Below are 27,706 nucleotides of genomic sequence, written 5' to 3' on the forward strand. Positions count from 1 at the left end.
TTGCCTGTCCCTTCCACTCAGCGACAGACAGCATTTTCTCTGAACTTCCTTTTGTTACTAGCATACTAGAGAGCAGAAAGGCTGAGTTCAGATCACTATTTCATTACAGCTCTGCTACATGATGGCAAAAATGTCACAAAACATTTTTCCCCATATAACAATATATTTCCCATCTACATTACTTATTTAGGTAACACATTCCCTTCCTCACACAGGTAGAGCAAGCTGCTCTGTGGGCACAATTGTAGTAATTACAGAGGGTGTTAAGACAATTTACAGCAACCAGACAATTTTATCTGACTACTTAGGCAAGAGAAGCCTTTTGCCATAATCCTTCAATGTAACAACTAAAATGCCATGGCCCTGCTTTTCAAGTCAATACTGTACAAAAGAAACTTGCACAGTTTACTTTTCAGAGCCTCTAAAAACTAATAAAACCAGTTTTCTTGGTTCTGTTCTTGGAGAGACACAGCCTGGATTTGATTTGCTGCTATTCATGAGAGTCACGCTGTGCTCCTTTTTCATGCATATTTAAGTAGCTGTTAGCTTTTTGCAAAACATTCCCTGAGCCTGCAAGTTCCATGAGTTTGTCCTGTAAGTGGATTATATTTTGTAATCAACATTATAGAGGCTGCAGTGCCAGGGAGCTTTTGCCATACACCTCGTGATCCAAGTCCAGAGCTCATAGTTGCAAGTGAAGCAGCAGGCATGCTCACTCTGTGTATTTGTACTAATTAGCTCTTGCAGAAAATAGCTAACATTCACATACATTAACTGTTCATCACTTCCGGCGACTATTCTGCTCTACAAACCCACCAGGGCTGCTTCTGTGTTTCCTGTAACCTGTGCAAGTTCAGCTCTCAAAAAACCACTCAGGGAGATGTAATGTTTGGTGGGGCTAGAAATAAATAGATCAATATCCATGAACAGTGATACTGTGCTTTCCAGAAGAAAAAAAAGCAGAAATCATTGGAGGCTGTGCCAAACAGGACTGCATGAGCAGCAGTGTGGAAGGGCACCTGCTTCCAAAAGTGGGTGGCAATACATCAATAGGCTTTTACCTCCCTCACAGCAGGTGGCATTTGGATGTCTCTGATTGCTGCCTCCTTTATCAGCTGAGGTCCAGCTGAGCTCATCTGCAAGTGAGGAACCCCGTGCTGAGGAGTGGGAAGGAAATACCAAGGGTAGGTGAAAGGTCTCCTTTGTTGTTGCTGAGGGAAAGAGATGGCTTTCTAATCCATGTATATGCTGATCAGTTGGTACATGCTTGCTATTCTTCAGAAGCAGGCTAAGGGCTCAATAGGATGTTGCTTAAGACGTATCATAAAAGAGGACAGGCTAAAGGGACATACCCAGTGCCAAAAGTGAGCATTTGCCAAAACAAGTTTAGAAGTAATAAATCTTTTTCGTGCTATTATTTCAATAAGAATTCAGAGCCGGGATGTGTCAGCATTATTCCTGTGCTGCAGAAAGCCACAGCCCTGGAAGAGAACCCTCAAGCTTTGAGCACTGAAGAGATGGATCCTCTGAGCTGCTGGGTGGGGGAGAATAACACTGGGGAAAACAAGCTGTTAAAGAAAGAAACAAGTCCCCTCCCAAGCATGAAGCTTGCTGACAACTGTGTGAAAATCGAGGGAGAATCTCAGAGAAAGAGGTGCTGAGATATAGAGAAGACAGGGGCATTTAGAGACATTCCTAAGTGGCCTTGTGAAAATGAAAAAGGTTAAGAAGGAATCTCTGAACCACAGCAGCTTTGATGCATGGCTTGTCTGAGACTACCTTACTGCATGTAATAAGTTATCTGTTTGTGAAACAGTAGGGATTGAAACACTTCACAGCATCCAGGAATCTCCCTTCCTGGCCACAGGGTCCAGCTGCACCTTCCTCATACAAAAAAAAACAGGATTCCTGGAGCAGCCTCTTCAAACTTACATCGAGTCCAAACTTACTAACACATGTTTACCACCTTAGATTATATCAACAGCTGTACAATCTGCTTCTGGGATGCACAGGTTTGCTAGACAAAACTGCAGAAGAGTCACAGGGCTGTTTCAGTTACTTCAGAATGATGACACTGCTTCAGAATAAAGCATGGCAAAAATCTTCCACTCCTGCTTTTTTTTCCTGACACCCAGTACACATCCTTCATGATTCACTGCATTGCAAATGCAATTGTGTTTTACTTCTATGGCTCACTAAGAGGCCTAATTGGTGCATTGCACAATGGCCCTGTTTTCTTTGTCTCTTGCTATATATAGTGTAACAAATGCTACCTTGATTCTTGTAATGAGTTTATGAATGCTGAGCTGTTCAGACAAATCAAGCTTTAAGCGCTAATGCTAATTTTCCTGAGAATATCCAAGTAGGGAAGCAGTGCTGAGAAGTGCGGTGTCCATTGTGTTCTACCATTGGACCTGACTGTGTAAGTGACTTCACCAGAGGTAGGGGAGTTCCCATTCCTAAGCACCCACTGGAGTCACCAATGGGGCTCTGAATACTCCAAGGCACATAAAGGAATCTATATTTAATTACATTTCTTAGCTGAATTTTTGCAGTCTTCAACTCAGCCATAAATGGAAGAAAGTCCTCACTTCAGAGAGCAGAAAACCGCTGGGTGAGACAGCACCACTCACTTGAGCATGGAAGTGGGTGTTGTGAAGAGATTAGGGATTTTGGATGTCCTCATATTAAACTGTGTAAGCAGGGTAGAAGTGTCTCTGCTCTTTAATGACTATCACAGTTTTTGAAGTTAATTCAGGGAACTGAATTAACAAAAGCCTTGGGTGACGTGGTTTAGTGTGAGGTGCCCCTGCCCATGGCAAGGGGGTTGGAACTAGATGATCTCAAGGTCCTGTCTGGCCCTAACTATTCTAGGCTTCTATGATTCTATAGCTCCATAGAAAATAAAAGTGGTGCATTTCAATACAACTTGAACCCCAGTGAAACCAGTGGTGTGAGCCACAGGCCACATTCTCCACAGATTTCATTGCTGTTTTCACTTTATCCCTTCCCTAGGTAGGATTTTGTGGTAGGTAAAGCTCTCTTTACCAATTAGGAATTTAAAAAAAAAGAAAAAAAAAAAAGACTTTGAGAACTGTTAAACTTTTGTCTTTAGGCTAAGCAAACTTTTCCTCCCTCATTTGTTTTCCCTTCTAGTTATTTCTGGTTGTGATAACTCATTATTACAGCATCTGAACACCCTCCATAAATGCATGGATTTTCCCCCGTATGATTTTTAATATATTCTTGGGAACAGAGACAGAATTTAAATTATGCGAGGGGTTTTATTTTAAAGTATTTATTCATGTATTTTATGACTGTTTATTGCTTAAAGGCAAGACCAGAGAACTACATGTTGTGTTTACCATTGAAACTAGTGAGGCTGGAAGTAGTTCAAAGATCCCAGTGTACAGTGGTTCTTAAATCTGCCAAGCTGCTAGCATCCAGTAAGAGTCAGTGACAATCAGCCAAGCCACTGGCCTCTTGTCCCAGAGTAATGATGATTGGGTCAACTTTAAAGATGATCATCTGTCATAATTGCTACTGCTCCACTGACATTAACTAGGCTGCATTTGCTGCTACTAGCAAATTTGGCCCAATATACTAAAACTGGAACGATTTACAATATACTGCAGTTTCTTTTCTCTGCTGGGATGCATCAACTCCTACAACTCCAGGAAAGAGCTGTGAATTCCCCTTGGCTTACATGAGGATTTCAAATGAATGCTGACTAAAGCATGACTATTTGCATTTCACAGTGGCACAGGCCTGACTTTTGTTTCCAGACAAATGTGAATTTAACAGTAGACACTAGGCATGCAAAAATAAAAGCATACATTAACATACATGCCTTTTGGTTTCAGCAGACCTTATTACATGACAAATTTTACCATTACTTTTAGCAAACAATTACTTACAAGAGTGGTGTGTCGTATATAGTGTCAAGCTTCAAACTACAGAGCAAATTTGCAGTGCATGAGTGCTTTATCTTACGCATCAGAGCTGGTCTTACCATCAGAGACAGGGGTAGACAGTTTGCTTCTCCCCTTTTTGTTTTGTATTAAAAAAGCACAATTGCAAACAGAAGGCAGAACTGTCTATTTATATCAGCTCCATCGGAAGTGGTGACAGGTATAATTACAGAGGAGAAATTACAGGGCTTATTTCAGTGGCATTTCTCCTGCTGTTCCAGGGAAGATAAAAGATTGAAAGTGTTCCTGACACATCTCCAAAGCAAAGATGCTTCAGTGCACTGTTCAGGTTATTTTCAGGTTGATTAAAGGCTACCTTCTCCAGTCCTCAGTAGGGAACAGGCTGCATGGGGTTTGCCTGTTGGCTTGATCACCTGCAGGACACCGATTCAAGCCAGACTGGAGCTTCTTCTATTAGGACGCCTACTGCCAAATAGGGAAAAACTGTACTAAACTCATCCCATCTATGGCTCTGTCAGTCTACTCACTCTGGCCTCCACCACTTTTATTTTTCCCATCACATGTAAGATGTAGCTCTGTACTGAACAGGAGCCTCGCACCAAGGCAGTTCCTATAAAAACTTTGCAAAGTTGGTAGCTGCTTCTGGGTTGCACCTGATCTTGTTCAGCTTCCCCAGTACTGGGGATGGTATTGTCTAGTGTAAACAGTCCTCGGGATTCACATGGGGTCACCAAAACATGGGTCAGATGAAGACCATTTCCATTCCAATACCACAAGAAGAACAGACAAACTGACAGCAGTGAAGGCAGAACTACGTGTTATGAACAGTGGAATTGGATGACACCAGAGCTTGCTGCTTCAGGGCTGCTCTGCAATGATTTCAGCATCCAGGAGTGCATCACTTTACAGCACAGAAACAGCTGGTCCCACAGCCACTGCTCCACAAACCTTTGTCACATGGAGCACTATGCAAAGGTGCCTGCTTGAAATTCAACAAAAGCTTTATCCTTCCTCCCAGGAAATCAAACGCTAAGGAGAAGACATTTAAAAGGCTCTTAACAGCAATCCTAAAGAACAAGGAGCAGGAACAGAGAACAACAATAGCTCAGTTGCTTCCCCTAGATTGGGTTGTTTGAAATAATGTTGGCTTGTTACCTAGCAACATAGAGCTTATTGCTGGGCTAGTTACAACCTAATTCATATTTGTCATAATTTGTGTAATCAGAACTGATCATAAATAAAGACTGAATACAATCAACTGACTTATGTTTGCAATTAGAATCAATCTAAATCAGAGAAGGACATTAACAGCTCAGTCATTGGCTCTGGCTGACTAATTCCCATTCTGATACTTCCACTTGTACATTTACTATGTTGCCCCTTTCTACAATCTCCTGTTAGGGCACTGAACATATTCTTCAGCAAGACATGTCTCTAAACACAAGTGAAGGGCAGCATTATAATTGACTTCATCTAGGCTTTCTTGGTCAGCTCCATTGATTCCCCTATTTCAGGTATTCTTAATACCAACTCTCCTAGGTAATTCACATCATCTTAATGAAACACTCAGAACTCATCTTCCCATCTTGCGTTTGTCAGCCCTGAGCAGTAGCTCTTCAGCCAGTGCCAAGTGCAGAGCTCACAGAAGTGACAATGCTGAACTTGTTCAATATCTGTCCCAGTATCTCTATGTCACACCTTCACTTGCTGTCACAAAAGGCTTTGGTGGCATATAGGTGTAACACTTACACAGCAGCTCTCTTCACAGCTGAGCTATTATACACATGCAGGACTCATCTGGCAACTGAATGTCTCCTCATAGCCTGGCAAACACAGCTGAGCAGGAAAACTTAAGAGTCTGAACCTGCTTAATCAAGAGAAGATTAATGGGAATCTTCAAGTATGTAAGAAGGAGCTGCAGAGTATTGGTCTCTGCATCAATTCTATATGAAGTAAGAAACTGAAAACAACATGCAAGAAAAGGTACTCGGACAGCAGAGCACTGTTCAGGGGTCAGGACCACAGAGATGGGAATAGCACTTGGGGAGGCTGTGAAACAGGAAACTCCCTCAGATTTACATCACTGCCTTTGAGAGTCATAGGATGGTTTGGGTTGGAGTCAGTTTAATTAAGCTGGCAGACATGCAAGGAGAGTGGTCAGGCATGGCATAGCCAACCTGCACAGCAAGGCAGACACAGACATTACCTCCCCGAGTTGCTACAGCAGCTTCCTGTTCCAGGGACCAAATGGTCTCTACATCACCTCTTACCCCCTATATTGGAGGTACACAGGAGATTACACAGGAGATGTCTGGCCTTGTTACTCTCCACCTCTACATTTTGTCCTTGGTGGATCATTTCCTTACATGAAAGTAATTTGTTCATGTAAAGAAAATAAACATTCAGAGCTACCTTTCTGCAACACAAGAGTGATTTACAGAACTGTGATTAATCTATGTACTCCTTATGGTCTAAGCACCTTGCCTTGTTCTCCCAGCATGACTGGAGAAACTTTAACTTTGAGGAGGGCATGACTGTGACGGATAATGCTTTTATTTCTTTAAAAAACACAAAGTGTTCATCTGCAGATCAGCAAATGTCTTGGCAGGATTAGTGTCCTGGGTTCATCTCAGCAGCTGTCCAATTTTGTGTAAGCAAAGATGGCAAACAAAGACTCGGCTAGGACCTGAACTAGGCTGAGAGTTGGAGAGCTGATTCTTGCCCTATTTCTGTCTGTGTAATCTTGTTCATGCAAGGCACAAGTGTTGCAGGAGTCCAAGTTTTAAGCCCTCAAAGTACTTTAATTTACCAAAGCCTGGAGAGTGATAGCCTGGACAGTGATCTCCCTTGCTCTGTTACAATTTGGCTTTCTATATATGCCAAATCTAAATCACATCACCAGCTTCATGATAGCTGAGCTTTTCCTTTAAAGCTCCATCTAACAAATTCAGACAGAATTTCAAATGGCAGTCTCGGCATCTGCTCATAAGCAAAACTGTATGTTTTAGTGCTGTAACGGAGAGGTATCAAAAAGACACGGCTTTATTGAACCTTAGAGCTCAGAAGACCAAAGATTAAGCATTATTAATGTGTGTTTAAAGCAATGTCACTGTCTCTGGAATTGTCTCAGAAGCTCTGAACATCTGGTACAGGCAGTACTTCTGCTATGAAGGAAGTTGGCAGGCAGGTTTGTACATCTCTGGGGTGAGTTTGGGAGAGTTCGCAGCTATAAAGGTAAGTCTTATTAACCAATAAAAGTAATCCCACAGTATTCCTTTCATTCCAGGGAATTCCAGTTGTTAAACAAAAATAGAAGCTTTAAAGAACACTTACAAATCCTTTGGCTGATCCATATGTAGGAGGTCTGAGAAGGTGTAGATAACTGAAGATATTAACTTAGAAGCAAGTTTCTTGTCGCTCCCTGTGAAGCGGCTAGCACAGGTTAAAAAGGCTTGTTCATAACTAGGCAGGATGACAGATCTGACTGACAGCCACCAAAACGCATGCAGCAGACTGCAGGAGCCCTCATCTCTGCAGGGGGTTCACACAGGGGTCAGCTGCATCCTCAAGATCTGAGTGGGTTTAGGGACTTTTTCCCTACCTTTTCACATTGAGACAACTAAAAGGTAACTCTGTTAGAGCAGTTGATACTGAAGGCATCTCTGCTCACAGCTTACTCTCCCATCACAAATCCTGCAAAGCAAGCATCTGGGGAACCACATAAAATTTAAGTGCTTTGATAAGCACTTAGTTGATTTTTTTTTTGAAGGGTAAAAGCTGTCTGATAACATTTTGTTAAAGGCTGCTGCTATGTGTCACCGCTGGCACAAGAGCACTAAAGCTGTTCAGGTAACTTCTGAAACTTCACCCCCACAGCTCACTTTGTGCCACCTATCTGCTCGAGCTAATTTTCTTTTGGTGGTGTTAATTATTGTACTGTCTGCTAAAAAGACATTTTCACTACCCTTCAATCCCATGAAATGACAGCAAATTGCTGCTGCAGCAGCAAAAAGAAAACTTCCCCCTTTAAAAAATCCGTAGTGATTTAAAGGGACAAGGAAAAAAAGTCAGTTTGTTATTCACTATAGAGCATATTTTGTTATCCTGAATAAACACAGGATCAGTACTCAAAGCCTGTCTGGAAGAGCAGGGAAAGGGAGCTTACAGGATAACAGGTATTTATGCACTGCATTTAAAAAGGAAGCAGGTAATGATGTGCCATGAATCTCAATAAGAAGTTTTTGTGGGTTTGGGTTCTTTACACCAATCTTAAGATTTTTGGCTTGAATTCGGAAGTTTTGTAAAGCACTGGCTTGCAATTCTGCAGTCGGATCAGTCACATTGTGATGTGCAAGGTTAAAATTGATTCTGTTTTACTTGAATGCACCAGCCTGAGAACTGCAGGTCAGGAGTCGATTCACAGAGTGCTCATACATCACTGGGGGCAGTGGCATCTGGTAGGAAAGCAAAGCAGATGGATAAGGGTGGTAACAATTTCAAACATCTAATTTTAGTCTGCTGCCACAAGTCTGCAGAGGCCCCAGGTGACTTATGCTTTGCCTAACCATACCGAGACAGGTGGAGGAGTCCAACTTGCATTGTGTAAAAGATAGTAACAAAATGAGAGTTTACATTGGCATAGACTGAATGGCGGCAGTGGCAATCAATTACTGCAGGAAAGATGCTAAAGCAGCATATCCATGCTTACCTGGCACAACTGAGAACAGTTATAAAAAGCAAACCAGAGTCACTTGTGTTTGCAAAAAATGTTTTTCCATGAAGTTTGATAAATACTTTCCTGATAGAGTGGAAAAATCACAGGGCTCACTTTTTACCAGGGTGCTGACTAAGCCTTTATTCATTTGAAGAACACCATATGCACTTAGATCCTACTGAAATTGTTACCCAAGTTTTTCCAGATAATTCCGGTGGCTTTGGTTTTGTGGGTGTTTTGATTTTTATTTTTTGTTTCCCTCCCCTGTTCACCTCCCAGTTCTTACTCAGTCTTCAGCATTTTCTTGTTTTTAAAGATAAGGTTATTTTGAACATACTTGCAGTAGCCAAAGTAGAAGTGTGAAATCTTAATGCAAAGCTTGTTTTCAGAGTTGTTTTGTGGGTACGATACATGTATATCTACAGCTGCACTGACTACTGAATGCGTAGAAGAGTAGAAACAGGTAGGAAGTTACATTACAAAAATCTTTGTTGGAATGGCATTGTATTCCTGACATGATCACCGTGTTTAAGCCTTTTACATATGCCACCAGCTGATTAGATAGGAAGACTTTCCTTTTACACTCTATTACTTGCTGCATATTGGAGCTATCATATAAATAGAATACCTTTTTGTTCCTGACACCTACATTTGTACACAACTTGTACCTCAACATGGAGGTGTCCAGCAGCCTTGATTATAATGCATTTTCATAGCGTTTGAATATTCTTTCTAGCAGGTTTGTGCCAAGAAATAGCTGCATCTTGAAGAAATAAGTCAAATTACTTTTACTACATGCCAGAAAACTGAATTATCTAATATGAATTCAGGAATATGAAGAAAGTCTACAAGAATTAAGTCTTTTCTGTTTTGATACAGAAAATATAGATATAAAAAAAATAAGACCAGTAGATGCACTTGCACATACACATGTGCTGCTGTAGAAATTGCTATTACCACTGGAGTACATAAAACAAGCAAAATTATGCAGCTGCTTCCTTATGAAAATAGCCTAAATCACTGCATTCTTCCCTCTAAACCAAATGCATACCAAGTAAACTCAATCTCGCCTTCTGCATTTAGCTATGTTGTCACTTACATAGACAGCATTTCATTGCCCAAGCACGAAACGTCATTCCTAAAGACTTATTTTAATCCCATCAACACATATTAGATACAACTAATATAAGAGTCATTCTGCAGTGTGGAGCAGAAAATTCTTTTCTTCATTGAAGCAGATACCATTTTTGTCTTGCATTTGAAATAGTTGATGGCAATAGCATTTGAGCTCTACTGAACAGAAGTAGGCTAAGAGCAAGAGTGTCTCGGGTAGATGCCATTACTAGAAGGAAAACTCCAGAAATCCATGGAACTGCTCCCAGCTCTGGATTCTGCAACACTGTTACAGCACATAGGAGAATGTGTAGTAGTTTCATGCAAATTTTCAACAGGAAGACTTAATAAATGAAGCATACTTAAAAAAAAAAATCCATCAGTAGCCTAATCCTATTTCTGGTAGCTGATTTAATTTATTCAGTGATATCTTATTTTCTGTTATCTCTTTTTAGTAATATAAACACTGAAAAAGTATGTTATCATTATAGCCCGAGGATAAGGGAGGTAAAACTTCTAAGGAGAAGTTATACCTTCTAATAAAGCATAAGTGGAAAAAAATAGACTGGTTTTCAAACATAGAAGACCTTTATCAATGATACTCCAGAGGTGCTGGCTACCTTTCCCACTCAATATTTCTAATTGATTAGTATAATCGAATCATACCTACAACCATTTTTCTCTACCCAGTTTAGCTTGATATTTATTTTTATTTGTACCAGAACAAATTAAATACTTGTGCAGCCAAAACCTGGGGCTATAATCACTGGTCTAAAGGTATGTTTTTGTCCTAGACTATGACCCTCTGCAAAAACAAGGCCACACTATAGTACACATTTGCTTTCAGTTGTTGACTGCAAGAAGTTGATTTTGACAATAGAAGGGAACAAAACTTGTTATCCACAGCAGCAAGGGTCTTCAAGATGTGCGGTGATCAGTACATTTCTGATCAAATGGTAGCCTTAATGGTTTAGATGCAACTACCAACCTTACTTTGTATGGAACAGAAGGTATTATTTGCTGGTGCTATTTCTTCCGACTGTCTCTAAAGATATCAGTAGATGATAAAACTTGAATTCAAAAACAGTTCTTCAGCAAGTAAATTCTTGCACCATCAGGTTGATGTTTACTGCACATGGCTGTGCACAGGGACAGGTGGACTCAAACATGACCAAGGAATAGAGTATGAGCATGAGAGTACCGGTATCAGTACTGGGTAAAATGCTTCTTCCCTTTACCATCAAATCCCAATCTGACCCAAAACTCAGTCCCAAATGGAAATCTTCTTAGGTTAAAAATTTTCTGTTCCTCATCACTCCAGAAAATGAGGCAATGACTTAGAAAAGAATGCTTGCAGCTAAGTATAGCTCTTATTTCGATGACTAATTTCATCCAGGAACATCTCCTTAAGTGGCAGGGGAAAGTGATGTTATATCTCTGGACAGGAAGAGTTATCTGGTCTTTGCTATTTACCTTGGTTCTAGTCCGCAAAATGAAGTTAATAGCACACTTCCAAGAAGCATTGTGAAAATTACGTTAAAGGTACTGGGGAAATCCAATAGCTCTGGATCTGCTAGGGGTTTCTTAATGTGTGTGAAAACCAGTACAATCTCACAGCATTATTGCTGGCAATATGAAAGCCTTACCTATGGGAGTCAGTTTTACATGTTAATAGTGAAAACTTTCTTTACTGTTTAAGTCTTAGATCATTTTTGTTTGTTATTGATAGTATGTGGACTGCAGCTGAGGAGTGGGAATGAGCCTGTATTAAGTATGTCTGCATTTTCTGAAAGCCATTAAAATCCTGCTTGCTGAGCTGGTAGAACTGGGCACGCTTCAACAGCGGCCTGCTTAGCCATAAGCAGGGATGGTTGAGCAGGGAGTTCCCTAGATGGCTCTGTACCCATCTGGGTCAGTCAAAATGGGAGAAATCATGCTGTCCCCAGCACCAAGTGACAGCCAGCCATCTGTAGCGAGACAGGTTACACATTGCCCATGTTCCAGATACAGGCACAGGGGAGAAAACAGGATCTGCAGGAGACTGTCCTGTCATACCATAGTTTTAAAAGCTTTAGCATCAATTTGTTTATTTCATCCTTGACCACAAGCATGAAATTAACTTAGATACTAACACACCAACCAGCCAACTCCAGGATTTCAGGCAGATGTCAAAGTTCCATGATGTGCACTGGCAAGTGGCTGTACTTGTACAAATATCCCTGCAGACAGCCGCTGGTGTGGAGACAAGAGCAGGTTAGGCATAAGCAAGATTCGGCCCAGAGCATGAAGCAAAACTGCACCAGATGCTCTGAGCCAGCTTGTCTCAAGTTTACAGCCTCAGCTTTGGCGTCTGCATGTTACAGAACTAATTCTGAGCAAATGTCTTGAGAATAATTTGCCACAGTTCATCTCTACAAAAACTGGATCACCCCATCTTACCAAGTCTCAATTAAAAGCTGGTTTGCTTTCATTAAAGGTCCTTATTTCGTTCCTGTGATAATCAGTATTATCACTTGTGCCCATTATTAATTATAGCTATATGGAACAGGCAGTGGAGGAAGAAAAGGCCTCAGTGGCCTGAAAGTGGATTTACAGTGAATTGTTTTCTTGGGAATCTCCATACAAGATAACATCTTTGTAGTGTTCTGACAAACAGAAAGCTCACCATGTTAATTTAATCAAGGACAGTTTCCTTCAATCTCCTACCTCTCCCTCACTCATCACTCACATTCCTCCTATAAAGGCCTGATTCTGTTTTCAGTTACTTCAGTTTCTGTCTGTTCCTGCAGCATCTCAGCACCGAGGCAGCTGTGAACACATTGCAGTCAGGAGACAGGCTGGTACATTTACATTCTATGAGGTAGCAGTAGGCTCAGCTAGGCTGGGGTAGCATTTGCTACTGATTTAGTTTGCACTGTTTCTTCATCCACACTGCAGATTTTGCCACTTCATCCACTGGCTCCTGTCCAGGCTGTTGATAAATAGTTAAGTCTTCTCACCAGTGAAATCCCCCACCGATCCTAGTATTGATCCCAATTTCTAATCCACAGCATAACTTTGACTCTCACCACGTTTGTTTCCTGAGCAGCTACAGAAGTGCTTATTGATAGAGTATGACACTAGCATTCATGTACTAGGAAAGTGCTCTAAGCACAAGCAGTTTGGCACATACTGAGGTATAGCTGCCTCCACCCTAAGAGGTCTGGAATGATTTTACTCTGTCAATATACTGTGCCTGCCTCTAATATCATGGATTTTTCTACATCAGAAAAAATCTGCTGCATTAAGCTTAGCCAAGAGGACTGGGGAAATTACTCTGCTCAACTTGAGTATTATGCCTGTGCTCAGTCATGACCTCACATACTGGTACCTGCCTTGCATTCAAGCCTTATTCATGTTTCCACATTCCAACATTGACATCTCAACTTTCACCTTAAGCCCAGCTGTGTAAGTGGGAAGTATTTTCCTATTTTCAGTCTATGTCGAACAAACCAGAATTATCTTAGCCTAAAACTGGTGAATCACTGAATAACACGAGACCCTAGTTCCATTTTCACCAGGTTACCTGGCTCTAAAGGATGTAAAAATCATAGAACAGTTTGGGTTAGAAAGAACTTTAAAAATCACCCAGTTCCAACCCCTGCCATGGGCAGGGATGCCTCATACTAGACCATGTCACCCAAGGCTCTGTCTAATCTGTCCCTGAACACTGCCAGGGATGAAGCATTTATCACTTCTTTGGGCAACTTTACCCGCACAGTAAAGAACTTCCCCTGCCTAAGTTTGACTCCATTACCCTTTGTCCCATCACTACAGTCCCTGATGAAGTCCCCCCAGTATCCTTGTAGGCCCCCTTCAGATACTGGAAGGCTGCTATGAGGTCTCCACACAGCTTTTCTCAAGGCTAAACAGCTCCATCTTAGCCTGTCTTCATATTGGAGGTACTCCAGCCCCCTTTACTACCCTCCGGACTTGCTCCAACAGCTCCATGCCCTTATGTTGAGGACACCAGAATTGCACACACTTATGTCATGAGATTTTAAAGGTGTTTCTGCACAGCATATTTCTGAATACAGATTTCTACATTCCAAGTTTAGAGAGGTGGCCACTGTGGATTGCACAGCTATTATATGTGCTAATACAGTGTGTAATTAATGAAGTTTTTAATGTATGCCTAAAAAACTTATACCCTATACCAAGTTCTACTCCATGAAGTAACTGTTGCAGAAGGTCAGGACCGAGATGGGAACCTGTTTCACAAATGCTTCTATTTCCCAATATTATTTAGCACCTGCCAAATCCAACAAGAATCCTCCCATTTAATGGGCTTTGGATCAAGTCCTCAATTACAATATTGGATATTTGCTAAAGATTAATTTTCATTTTATTTGACAAAAAAATTAATCAGCAAATATTTGCCTAACAATGATTTTTTGGAGTAAGAGGCAAACAGCAATGCTCCCCCACAGAAACTAACCAAGTATGAATATATGATATTCATTATTTAATGCAGACACATGGCTGGGTTCTGAAGCAGCAATGCAACAGCTCTGCAGTATTTAGTGATGTAATATGTTTTCATAAAACAGTATATCCAGGGCTGGGTTCAGATCTTGAGAAATCAGACACAACCTCCTTTTATTATTTGGTGAGAGACCTTTGTCCTCTTCCGCCGGGCAGCTGGCACAGGGACTCCTAAAGCAACTGACCCAAAAAAAGGAATAGGGCATGACCATTTGAAAGCTGCAGAAATCATGGGTGAAGGGAGGAAGTCTGGCTGGAAAGATGTATCACTGGTGCATGCAGTTTTCAGATGCAGGAGGCTATTGCTTCTGTCACCATCCTACCCTGGTGCTAAAGCTCCGTGATCTTTTTCCCCAGGTTATGGTCGAAGTCTCAGGTTCTTCTGAGACCATTCACCAACATGAACAGGGTAACCTATAAAGGGAATTCGCATTTATCCCCTCCAGAAATTTTAAATTGCCTTTGTACTTCGAGCATTTTCGCTGTTAAAAGGGACAGTCTAGTTGTGTAATGTATAAACAGCTATTGCCACCCACCCCCATTATTTTAAGCACACAGCAATAGGGATATTTTAACAGTTCAAAGAAAGTTAAGATAGGAGCAAAGACTCTGTTTGGTGTTGTGGTGAAGGTCAGACTTCAAGTTCTAAAGTCTTTGCAAAGAAACAAAGGCAAAAAGGTTTATTTCTCTTTTCTCTTTCCCCAAGGAGAATGCTGTGTTAGGTTATCCTGAGTCATTTTGATGATCTTTTATTTTTTGATATAGTTGGAACTTAAGGAAAGAAAGGAAAAAATACAGAGTTGGAAGAGGCAATGTTGCCAGAGGGATAAGTAATAAATCAGCGGAGAAACAAGTCCTCCTTGCAAGCTTTCCAGAAGTTACGTAAAGGAAATTATTTCATAGCTTGGTTACACAGGTCTAATGCCACTTGCTAATATAAAGGGTTAATGTGTTTTACAGGAAGCTTAACGTCTGTCTAGTCAAATAGCAACAGACCCTATTAGCTACATTTAGAGCAGTCTCAGCTTCTGACACTAAACAGCTATAAAGAAATAACGTCTGTATTTTTGAAATGTCAAGTAACTGTTCCAGAACATAGTTGTTGCTACCCTTTATTATATATAATCCTCCTCCTAGAGATAATTGATTTTTTTATTGCCAGCTGAAAAGTTATCTATGTTTTAGTGACTGGAAAGTGGCTTTAAGTCCTGGAAATATTTAATGCATATATAATACTGTGCAGCCAACTTTCACCAGAGAGCCCCTGTGCAGTGTCCTAAGTGGATTTCTTCTATGGCTTTATGACTTAGACACTTTCAAGCATAATATTAGAGCCTTTACAGTGATGACTTCTAAAAAGCAGGGCTTCTCTAACCTTAAAGTGGTTTTATTCAGAGAATGTTTTTTCTTTTTACTTTTGATCTATTAAAGCTTATTTGGCTGTCTACTGCATCCTATTAACTAGAAGGCTAAGAAGACCACCACCTGTGTTGATTCAAGTGTCTTTCCAAAGTCTATTACTTTCAGTTTATCTGCTAAAAGAGGGAGAATTCCCTTTACCCTGCATGGAGCAAACATACATCACTCAGACTGTAAAAGAATACGGAGATCCAAAGCTCAGCTTTTCTTCTATCCTCATTAGTTTGAGTGGTTAGAAGGTCACCTGAGATGGAGTCTCAACATCGATTTTAAATCTTGATTAGAAAATACTCCAGTTGAAGTTAAGCAGAAGCTGAGAAGAGTCAGAACTGACTGAAACACCTTTGAACACGAATTCCTTGGAGGAGAAATCATCTTTTACTATATAATGGCACACTGCTAGCCCAATGGGACTCAACTTTGTTGACCTCTGAATATTATGGTGATATACGCATTTTTAAAGGGTCTGAAGAAAAGGTTGACTAAACTCTGCAGAGGAAGAAGTCTCTGTTGCTGTGTGCTCAAACAGCATTTGGTACATTAGTGTCCCCAGTGTCCTATCCATACAAGAGATACAAGACAAAAAGACTTCCCTAGAAATGCCAAAGCAGTGTCAGGAGTCTGCCACATCCCTCAGGCTATCATAATTAAGTCAGACCAGGTTCTGCTGCCAAAGGCATGGGAGGAAGTCAGGCATTGCAGCATTTTTAGTCTCTAATTCCATAGCATGAGTAAACAGCTAAGCCTGCTGCGTGGCTAGGAAGGGCTTGGGGGGGGGGGGGGGGGGGGCAGTACAGCCTCAAAACCACTCTCAGTTTCTAAGTGGAAGCTTTAACTCTTGTGTCAACCCACAATTGCATTACAAGTGATAACAGCAACTGACCTCCACAGCAAAAAGTGCAGGAGGACCTCTGAGATCTGCCCCAGACCTATTATTTAAAAATCTATTAGCTAGAGAGCAAAGACTTACATCTCCATCAAGCATTGCTTTCAAGTGTCAATACTTTTAAAGGTACATGAAGATGAATAAATCCAAGTTCTAGTTTAATAATTTGGGAGTCTGCTGGTGGAGTGAGGGGTACACCTTCTCAGCAGTGCAAGCGTATAGACAAAAGACAACATAGGTGCCTCCTTTATTCTCCTTTAAACCATTTTCAGACACTCAGTTTCCCCAGCTGCTGATACTGTAAAAATGTTGCTTGGCAACATGGTAACAGGGGGAAAAAAAACCTTCAAAAACATTAGGAGTTTTTGTCCTTAGAAATGTACTAGTTCAGCATATCCAACCTCCTACAGATCCATTTTAGAGGAAGAGGCACAATGATTTCCTGCCTCACCCCCTTCTCACCCCCCCCCCCCCAGCAGCCTTTAAAGAAAAGTATTCAAAATGGAATAGGAAAAGAGGTGCCCTTAGATGCTGAAGGGGTCAGACAGATCCTCACATGGGAATTGTGAGCAGTGTGTGCCCACTCTGTTCCCTTGTCCAATACTGAGAATTCTTCTAACATCTCAGACAAGACACTTTCAACTGCATATGAAGAGGTGACATCTCCCTCCAAAGGGGCTTGCCATAATGTCCTAAGGGTGCCTACCTCTTCTCCACTCCCAATAATCAGATGCTCAGTAACAGTGACTAGTGGGGACGTGCTCAAACAGCTTGCAGAAGTGGCACTACCAAGGCAATGAACAGGGGCAAGCTGCTGAAGACCTGACAAACCCAAGGACTTTGTTATTAAAAAGTCTTAGAAGCAGTGACACTACCTGAATGCTGGCCTATAGTAAGCAGTCACAGAAAGAAGGGACTACCAGTTAATTACTGCAATGAATACCAGCTGAAGTCAACATTCACAGACTATGTCACAGTTTAAGGCCCATACAGAACAGTTTTAACATTCACTGCTTTTCTTCCCCTCTTGCACTGGAATTTGTGATTGGCCTGCGCTTTTGACCTCTGTAGAGATATTTCTGATTCATGCTGCTGAATCATGCTTACATGTATTTATCATCCATAAGCCAGAACACAGCCTTATGTCCAGATAAGATGCTCTGGCTTAAGGCAAAGAATATGTGATGCAAGTTCCTGCAAACACAGAAGTACCAATATTTTTAAAGCACAATTGCAAAGAACATCTGTCTTTAGCTAGAGGTAAACAATAGTTGAACATAGTTGTGATGGCAGCAGAGACTTGAGCACTGTATGGCACCATTTCTGTTGATACTAGTGCAGAGATAAGAAAACTTAATGGTGGGTAAAGTCATGTGTCAAAAGGTCTGCAAATTTTAGTTGTACTTCTAGAGTCCCAGTTACCAAAACAGGAGGAAATACATTAGAAAACAGATTGTAGAAGTGGGAGATTCTAAAGAAAACCCCATAGAGTATCACATATGCCTATAAATAGGAAAAAATACACTGAAGTAATGCATGCCTGTTTCTGATTAGAGTTGTGCCAATCAGGGATAGCTCCCCTGGAATGAAGAGAATTTGGAAGACAGCAAAGAATTTGGCCAAATCAGACTTCAAGTCTAGACTTTGAAAACTGTGTAAGCAAGGAAACACTCCTCCAAAGGACTGCTGGTAGTCTGCTAACTCAAACTCCCGCTGCAATGCCAATTTAATTAACATGCTTAACTGCTCAGAGATCTCCAAGATTATTCACTGGATTGGCAGCCTTTTCTCACTGCCAATTGTGTTACTTTGCAGGGAATGAGGAGATGAATGAGTACAGTAGCGCCATCCTTTCCTGCTGAAGGAGGAGAGTCACACCAAGTAATTTGACTTTGACATACAGTCTTGTTCTCTCTCAGGTTTAGTTTATATAAATAAGCATGTGTGAGCTACTGAAAGCTAATGAGCTGGATGACAGCAGAACCAAGTCCTCCAGTGGTTGCTCATGGAAAAGCAATTTGGCAGCACTTGGGGGTGAAGCCATTTGACGCAGCAAAGCTCAGTTTACCTTCCAAAGCATCACATAGTCAGTGCCATGCATGCTCCATGCCTGGGCAAGATCCTTGCGTGTAAACACTCCCCAAAGGCTCTGATTAGACAGAAGATCTCCAGCTGAACTGCTGCCATGCAAACTCTTTTCTCTTTTGACCAGCACTTTCTGACAACAGAAGGGGACAGAAATACAATGGCGATATTGCTGGTGTGGACAGAATCCGAGGTCAAATCAAACAAAACACAACACTTAAGGGATGACAACATGCTTCTTCCTAAAGAGCTCGATACTCCCAGATTAGCTCATCTGTTTACAAGGAGGCTGAAGGAGCAAGAAGAGAGACTATCAGCAACATAAAGAGGCACTGAATGTTTTGGGTCCTTGGGGTCCTGCCTGCTTTTAGATGGGGCTTCCAGCTATGCCAAGGGACATTCTTACAGTTTCTTTGACTGTGGAGGTAGGGATTTTGAAATTGAGGGCAGCCTTAGGGCTCTTCTATAAGTACAGACTAAATATAAACTTCTATCCATGAATTCTCTGAGAGCTTCAGTGCTGATTTCAACCTTAAATGTCAATGCAAGATTAAATGCCAAAGTCAGCAGTGATAGCTTATATCTCCTAGATATACATATCTACAGGCATCCAATTCCTTCAATTGCAGTGGCAATTAGCTTCAGAACCTATGCATAAAGGACAAAATAGAGCTAAAGGCAGCCACAAAGCTACTGACCGCTTTTGTCTCTCTGGCACACATGATATGTACCACCTTTCAAAGGAAGGATGTATATACCCTGTGCCTTGCCTGCCAACTATGTACCTGGAGCACTCCTACTGTGAGATTGCCTTAGCCCCAGGGAAGTCCAGTCATGTTATTTCACCAACAAACTGAAATATGAATAAACAATGAAAACATTTTAGGCAGATTCATCCCATACATGTTCAGTATTTTTATTGAAAATATCAGTGTGGAAAAACTTATTTTTTAATCCCAGCATGAAAGAAATTATCACATCAGTACAAATTTGACAGAAGTTCTTACTCAGGTGGCATCTTTGGGATTTTACCTGTGAATCTCAGAACACCCTTGCAGAAGTCTAGTGGTGTTTTTAATCTGGTTAATATTTCTAGAGGATCTCTTTCAGGTTCCTCTCCCACTCAGAAGGGAAAGAGTGTCACTCATGAGGCATTTAGGAGAGGACCAAACTAGGATATTCCACCAGTGCCTCCCCACTATCCCCCATGACCAGGGGGAAGCTGTTTTCCCCCAGGCTGAACACTGAATCGAAGCAACCTCTGTGGCAAAACTGCTCTAAACCAAGGAGGGTGAAGAGAATGCTAAAAAGTTTCTAGTTACTATAGAGCATCCATATATTTGTAACCTAATTCCCTTTAACCAGCCCTCTGAAGCCTATGGATTCAGAAGCATTATTTGGCCACAATATTATCATGCATGTAGTTGAGGTCTGACTTGATCTTTACAACCTATTTTGGCATTATGGTAAACTACAAGTCTAAGCTGAAATCATTGAGGAAGGTGGTCCGTAATTTAGAGGTCTACTGCTCATTAGAGAAATCACTTTTAAAAACAAAATCTAGTTCTGAGAATCTCAAAGTTTTCAGCTCTTTATTCCCTGTAGGAACTAGCTTATCAAATTGCTCAGTGTTTTACTCTTAAATAAGTATGTGGAAAACAAATCGTTCTCTTCAGTTATTAGCCCTACTGAATGACAAATAATTCCTAATGCTTCTTATTCTTTTCAGAGTGAAAAGCTTGGCAGTGTTAGCAGAGGAACACTGCCACAAAAGGGAACAATGCACTTTGATGTTCCAGATGAGGGAAACAGTCATGCAGAGGCACAGACTTAACATCACTCTACATGCATCTATGCAAATTGCAAAATCCACAACAGACAAGTCCTCCCCTCTCATGCAGTTGCACCCATGCCACAACTCATGTTGCATTGTAGCTGCCCGTAGCAGCAGCTTTTTGACTAACAAGAACCCAGAAAGCACTATGTTTGCAACAAGTTAATACTAACTGTAACGATACATTCTGCCAAAGTAGCATCCACATTTCACAGGCAACTTTTTTTTTAAGGGGGCCAAATTTGTAGGTTCTATTAATTAAAAGCTCATATTGTACCCAATACTGATTTAAGTCAGTCCTGCTCCTTTATTATCCACTGCTCACTCCTTACAAAGCATTTGCAGCATGCCAGACTCCCCAGCTGTGCGGTATTGAGGGAACTATGCTGTGATCCAGACAAGAAATGAATCCAGAATAAGACGACCAAGACCATTTCCCTCTACCACCTCTAAAAAGGCAGAGTTTTCCTTTTTCTGATTCACAGTGCTGCTGCACAAACTTCTCACACCTGAGCTCACATGAGGGATTCCTTCTGTGTATTTACATCATAAGACAGAACCATGCAAGCCTTGAATGTTTTGATCAGTGAAATTATACCCGATATTTGCTTTAGCCCCTGTAGGTGACCAGCTCCTGCCATGGTTAGGTTTCAAGCTTGTTTTATACACAGCTTGTTTTATACAGGGCTTACCTAGCACAAATGGAAGGTAGATGGGTTGATCGAAAACCCTACCTAAAAACCTTGCTTTTCATTAAGCTTCATTCTATTTTCAGTTTCATCCACAAAATCCATTCCTACCAGAGGACTTACATTCATATCTTGGTGCAAGACCACTTCCAAGAACGCTGAATTACTCACACTAAGTCATACCCAGCGTTAGAAAAACTTATTAACACCATCTGTACACAGTAACACTCATTCATATGCTATTGTTGCTAGAATTCCTCAACCTTAGAACACTTTTTTTCTAATTAACTAGCCACAGGATTATTTTTATTCCTTTTTTTAATAGGACTACTGACATTCCAAACCCCAGATAAACCAACTTAGGTACATAATTTGAAGTTGCAAAAGGAGATTACCTCATGATAGTCTGGGCATAATATACAAGTAGAACGAAATATTTTCCTCAAGGAGGAAAGAGAGAGTAAGAACCAGGAATTTGTTGATGCTTCTCTATTAAGTGCAACTTATTGTAAGTCAGTCATCAGAATCTCCCACCAATTTCAGTCCTATTAATGGATGTTACTAAGCCATTTATAACAGGATACTTTCAACACAAATAACTTCAACAATAGTGGTCTGTGTTTAAAAGTATACATATTCTGTTGAGCTGACAAAATACTCAGTGGCTAATAACATATATGCTTAACACATACCATCCAATCATCAGGGTATTCATTCTGAGCCCATCTGAATAAACCAAGGATATTTCTGTACTGCCATCTGCTTTGCTTCTTATTTTGTTATTGCTATTCAATCATTGCACTAAGACAGAAATACTCTAGGTGTAGCTCAGAAATCCTGACGCAGTTTTGGATAGACATTTCACAATAAAGCACACAAGAAAAATATCCCATGTTGTCAGCCTATGTGCAGGGAACCTTAAACTGCTCCTCCCTTCTGTCCAGTGGTAGCTGCATTAGAGAATGGCTGCAGGAGTGTTGCAGTTGCTTTTCCTAGAAATATAAATGGTTCTGCTGCTTTATTTGTATGGAGATCAAGTATTTAGTCTCAGAGTGTACATTATGGCAATTTTAAGGCATGACACTGGTGAGCTATGTTTTCTCTTATTACGGTTTGAGAGGCAAGGAAATTCAGCCTCTTTTTTGCTGGGGCAGGACTCCAAGGCAAGGAAAAGGGAAGAAGTAGAGAAACAGAAATCTTGGTGGAGGCCAAAACTGCAAAAAATCACTGTAAATAGTTCTTAGCTGAAAACAGTTTTGAACAGATTTCCTTCTACTTACTATCAATTATGCAGTGCAAGTTTCCTTTGGGAAGCTCTAGGGCTTTGATCACGCTTACCTACCACCACAGACTATGTGAAAACTAGCAGAGATCAGTGCTCCAATCTCCACAGAAGGGCATGCAGACACTTTGCCTACATAGTAATACTGAGAGGTGAAAATATGCTTCCAGGAGTTCTGAGAAAGCATTTATGCAAAGCAGGAATTGAGAAACCCTGTCTGCTAATGCTCTAGTGACAAGGAACAGATTATAGCTGTAGAAAAAAACCCTCTTGCCGACTGCTGTTGACAGCAATAAGGGCCAAGTTCAAATAGCCAGAGGGACTCTTAAAATGAAAAATGCCATGTAACTGAACACTGGTGGAGAATCCCAGAGAATATTAGATTATTTTCTGAATACCCTGCACAAAGTGGTATGCCCCAGCTTTCAAAGTAGAGAATGGAGGTCCAACACAAAGCAGCTCAGGAATGTAAAAAACCCAATAAAGCATCAACATGCAACAACACATTGAACATGCAGTTATGACAAAACTCTCCAGCAACCCTTCTAACTACCCATTCCCTAAGTAAAGCATATCACTTCCTCCATTCTCACCTACTAACCCCCTGCGCAGTTCAGGCAGTTTGCAGCCTGGAAGAGTCCTCAGGCAGTTTCCCTACGCAAACTCGAAGTAATAGATTCTCGTGGAGAATCCACTACCTACACTTCAAGTAACACCAATTCCGTCTCTGTTAGTCAGAGAACATTTCTACATGTCACTTCTTCCTGTGAAGAGCCCTTTTAAGCTGTCAATTCATTGCCATCTGTCAAAGAAGCCACTTTGTGGCATCACCCGGAAAAGCAGCTCCACATCACAGAAGCCTCAGTGGAGAGATCCCACCCACCCAGAGCTCTGGGAGGCAAGATCTGCTTGAAGTTGAATGCTCCTCTCCAACTTCTCACTCTAAGCTTGACTTCATTAATGAAATAACTTTCCAGCTCAGTCTTTACTACTTATTTTTGCCAGCTTAGTTGGTACCATTGAGAAATTATGTGGAAGAGAGTTTTGCAGTGTGTAGAGCACTAGCACAGTGGTCAAGGCTTTTGTGGCAGAAGTGCACATTAGTGACATGATCTCTTATTTTAATGAACTACCATAAAGAGCAGTGAGAGCTCTAAACTGCATCTGCATGGCAGACAGATTAGAGGCAGGCCTGGGCTCTCAACCCAGCTCAGGAGCTGGTTTGGCACAAATCAAAACCATGTAGTGACATCACCAAGGCATCCAGCCAGTGCTCAGCAATCCCTATTAACTAAAAAGCATCACCCTAACACAGCATGGCTTTGAGCTTGCTCAACCGTTGCCCCAAGCCAGTACGCACTCCCAGACTACACTGGGAGACTTTGTCAATACAATACTGGAGTATGACAACACCAATGACTTAAGCAAAAGCGTGACCCAGGCATGAAACCAGTGGAGAAACTGTGGGTAGGACACTTGAGGCCACCCTCCTCTGTTCAACAGAGCAATGGACTCTTTCTAGGGCTGCAATTTTAACATGAAATATGTGCTTTTAAAGATGGACAAGCAACTTTACGAACTTAATTGCAGCTTTGAAAAGTTTTCCCCAGAATGACAAAAAAGAGGCTTTGAGCCAAAGAACAAAACTCTTAACCTTGGAGAGATGAAAGGATATTCTTTATTCTTTACTAAACTTTTATGGTATCTACAGCAGTACATAAAAAGGGATTTCAATGGCTATTACCTGACTAGTTACATTGTAGTTTGAGACTTATTACAGTGCTCTGCAATTATTGCCAACTCATACTAAATTATTGGCTTCTCTAAAACTAGGAGATGTAAACAGCATTTAAGAGACAAAGTACTGCCAGTGTCAAGTTAACACACGACAAACAACTTCCCAGTCTATGAAACAGCACAGTCAAACACATGTCCACTCCTCAGCATCAGCCTTTCCAGATCACTTCACCTTTCATTCAAGCAGTAGGATGAATCAGAGGTCTTGCCTGGGTGTGGCTGAAAGCTGTGATCTGACAATACATCATCCAAAGCAGCAATATTACTGCAAAAATATTATTTAATCCTCATGCTAATGCCTGTTGACAGCCCAAACCCTCCCTTTCATCCTCCAGCATCAGCTGCTCTGAGCTCAGCTGAGGAATAAAAGCCTATTATAGGGAAGGAAACGTGCAGCTGACCAGTGGAGCTGGTGAAGGGGAGGATGGAATCTCCCTCTAAGCTGGCACTATTACCTACATGGCATGAAATCACAGGTGCCTTTCGAGCGAAACTCATCACTGGGTTACTTTCACCTCTTTGGCTATGAGCCTTAGGCTACCTCAAGGGGAAGCCCAGAGCCCTAAGGAGAACTAGCTTTGTCACCTCCCTCTCTTCAGGGACCTGCAGAGAGCAGGTCAAAGCAAGTCACCTGGAGCTTGCCTGGTAGCTACTGAGGGAGCTGAAGCTGAGATTTTAGGCAACAGGAATGTCAGGTTGATTTGATGTAAAGAGATGATGAAGTAGGGTTTTTTTGAAAAAACAAACAAAAAAATGGAACAGCTCATGCCATGCCACTGCTGAAGACCAAGTGATACGGAATGAAACAACCAGTGCAGATAACTGAAACAAAGCAATAGAAATGAATCACTGAGAGTACCCTGTACCACCCTGGGGGAAGATGAAGCATTAGCTTAGTCAAAACCAGTGTTTATAAAGTAAAACACATCACTTTAAAGTGTTCTTTGCAACCAGCTCCTCTACCACACCCACCCTTATGTTAGGTGCCTTTGACAAAGAAATTTCTTGCAGCAAAGAGGGAGAGACACCCACTGCTGCAAGAGCAGGAGGTCCCTGGGAACCCACCTGCTTCACAACACTGCTAATTACCAACAGCGCATGAAAACCATTAACACCATTCCAAGCACACAGCAGCTAAGAACTCAAGTTTAAACTCCCCTCCATCTCCTCAGATGGTCTTTGCCACCCCCAGTTAACCCACTAAGCACCAAAAGAGCCCAGTTGCTACCTGCACATCTCAACACAGCTCAGATGACAGCCCGGCTGTCCACACAACACACAGCGGTGCTTCACAAATACTTTATCGCATCTATTTGCGGAGAACTGGTGAGCAGAAGGCTCGTTCAAGCTTACACCACAGCAGGGTGACAGACACCATCAGTCAGGCTCTCAGTAACAACCCGTTTGTGTCTTACCTCGTGATTTTAAGCAGGGCTGAACTCATCCTTCCCAAAGAGTGCTCAGCTTGCAGGGTGGATTTGCAGCAGGTCCGCAAGCAGAAGACCCAGCAAAAATGAGGAAGACACATCCCTGTTCCTTTCCCTCCTGGAGCCTTATAAACCTTCCCCAGCACCCCCCTCACCTCTCACCTCCCTTTCAGCACCTGTATTGGGTTGAAGGATAACAAGCGCTTCACTTAACCCTTTGCATTCAGGCTCACATCCACCTCCAAGGCAGCACTTTCAGATGCTATCTGCCCACTGGAGAAGCATCCTGCTATGCCAGACAGGATGTGGCAGCTTCTGGCCTTGTTGTCCTACCCTGTCACCTAAAGATAGGTCTCTTGATCTCTCTGGTGACCCAGTAAGCAAAGCAATGTTGGGCCCAGCAAGCTGGGCGGGCCAGTAGTGTAGGCAGAAAATATAACACACTTGGAAACACAATACCTATTCTTTTAATGTGGTTCCAAAAGACACCAAAGCCACAATAACTCCTGGTATCTCAGCTCCAGGGACATCTTTTCAGGGCAGAGATCAGTCCCTTAGCATACAGCAAGGTGGTGGCTGCTAATCACAGTTTCCCTTTCTACAGCCCAGAAGGGAAGGTTAAATGCCAGGAAGACCTTATCTTTCTCCAAGCAACCATTTCGGGTCTCCGTGCAGGGTGTTAGCAACATAGTGATGAATAAGGGAGTGTTTCTCCTTGGCAAGGCTCTCCATCATGCTAAATGAAGGCTTGACAGGCTTTGCTGTGTGGAGCCTGCCCTGCATGTTCACTTCATCCACTTCCAGGGTCATGGTTTCATGCCGGCAGCAGCAAAAACAGCAGCACAAGGGTTTAGAGAAAGGAAAGCAGAAAGGTGCAGAGTAGGCAGGATCCTGACTGTAGAGATGTACAAGTCCACTGGGTGGGAAGGGTGTTTTTTTGCAGACTCTCATTAGCAGGAAAAAAATAGGGAAAAAGTTAACGTCTGATTCTCAGTTTAACTGAGCTTCACTGCTGCCAACCTCTCCTTTCTTTTTACCATCTCACGCCTTACAGGAAGCAGATCTTCTGGTGCATTTGTTGTCTGAGTGTACTCAGTACAGATAACCACCCTTACTGCCCCCCTCTATCTACTGTCCTCCACGTTAGGGGGATGTTAATGCCCCTTGGAAGGTACAGAGCATGCAAGGGTTGGGTGGCTTCTTGGGAATGGACTAAAGAGCAAAGAGTGCACACCCAGAAAGTGGCTGATTTGCTGGACTGAGAGCCAACTGCAGAAGCCTGACCTGCTCTGTAGAAGCATGGTGGGAGAGGGAGACGGGTTAATGAACCCGTTTATTTCTTTTCTGTCTTATTTTGATTTTTTCTGTCTTAAGGTTAGTGGTTCCAGTTTGCAGTCTAATAAATGCTTTTTCTTTTTAAAACCTGTTTAGATTTCTGATGTGCTCACTATTGTTTATATAAAATATAAACATATATGTTTATATATAAACATATATGAAATGTTTAAGCAACTCCCCCCAAAAATTCCTAAAGTTTTATCTGAGAATCCCATTATATTCCTTTTCTTCCCAGGCCCCTGTCCTTTCCCACCTTGACTAGTGCTGTCTCCTTTTTTCTTTGCTCTTCTCTCCTCCTTTCCCTTCTTACTGCTGGCAGAGTTAGTGAACTAGCACATGCACAGTAAATACAGGTTGCTTCAGCTTTGAGAAATAGTATTCCAGGTACTATTGTATCATCCCTTCCATCCAACTGCTGCAGAAGTTCATATCAAACCCTGTTACTCTTGTTGCTGCTCTCCTGACATCCTCTAAACACCAATTAGGCAGCCCTGTCTCACGGAAGCTAAGCTGACAGCTGAACCGGTATAATACAGTGCACCCTACGTATGGAGAGGTTTGAATACAACTTTGCTCTGCAAATAATGTTTAACAGAAGACTTCTCAGGGCCATATGCAATACAACTATCCTGCAGTCCTGTGTCAAGACAGCCAAGGCTACCTCAT

At 41.7% G+C, this 27,706-nt stretch overlaps 1 long non-coding RNA gene across 1 annotated transcript; it reads right to left on the reverse strand.

Moving 5' to 3' along the window:
- Positions 1 to 13,915: 13,915 nt before the first annotated feature.
- Positions 13,916 to 25,788, reverse strand: LOC136019710 (uncharacterized). Its single transcript, XR_010615016.1, has 3 exons — positions 25,691 to 25,788; positions 18,657 to 18,806; positions 13,916 to 14,697 (listed from the first exon to the last, which is right to left on the reverse strand). It is a non-coding gene; the product is annotated as an uncharacterized LOC136019710 (long non-coding RNA).
- Between the last annotated feature and the right edge of the window lie 1,918 nt (positions 25,789 to 27,706).

The sequence above is a fragment of the Lathamus discolor genome, chromosome 10, assembly GCF_037157495.1.
Source record: "Lathamus discolor isolate bLatDis1 chromosome 10, bLatDis1.hap1, whole genome shotgun sequence".
Classification (NCBI taxonomy): Eukaryota; Metazoa; Chordata; class Aves; order Psittaciformes; family Psittacidae; genus Lathamus; species Lathamus discolor.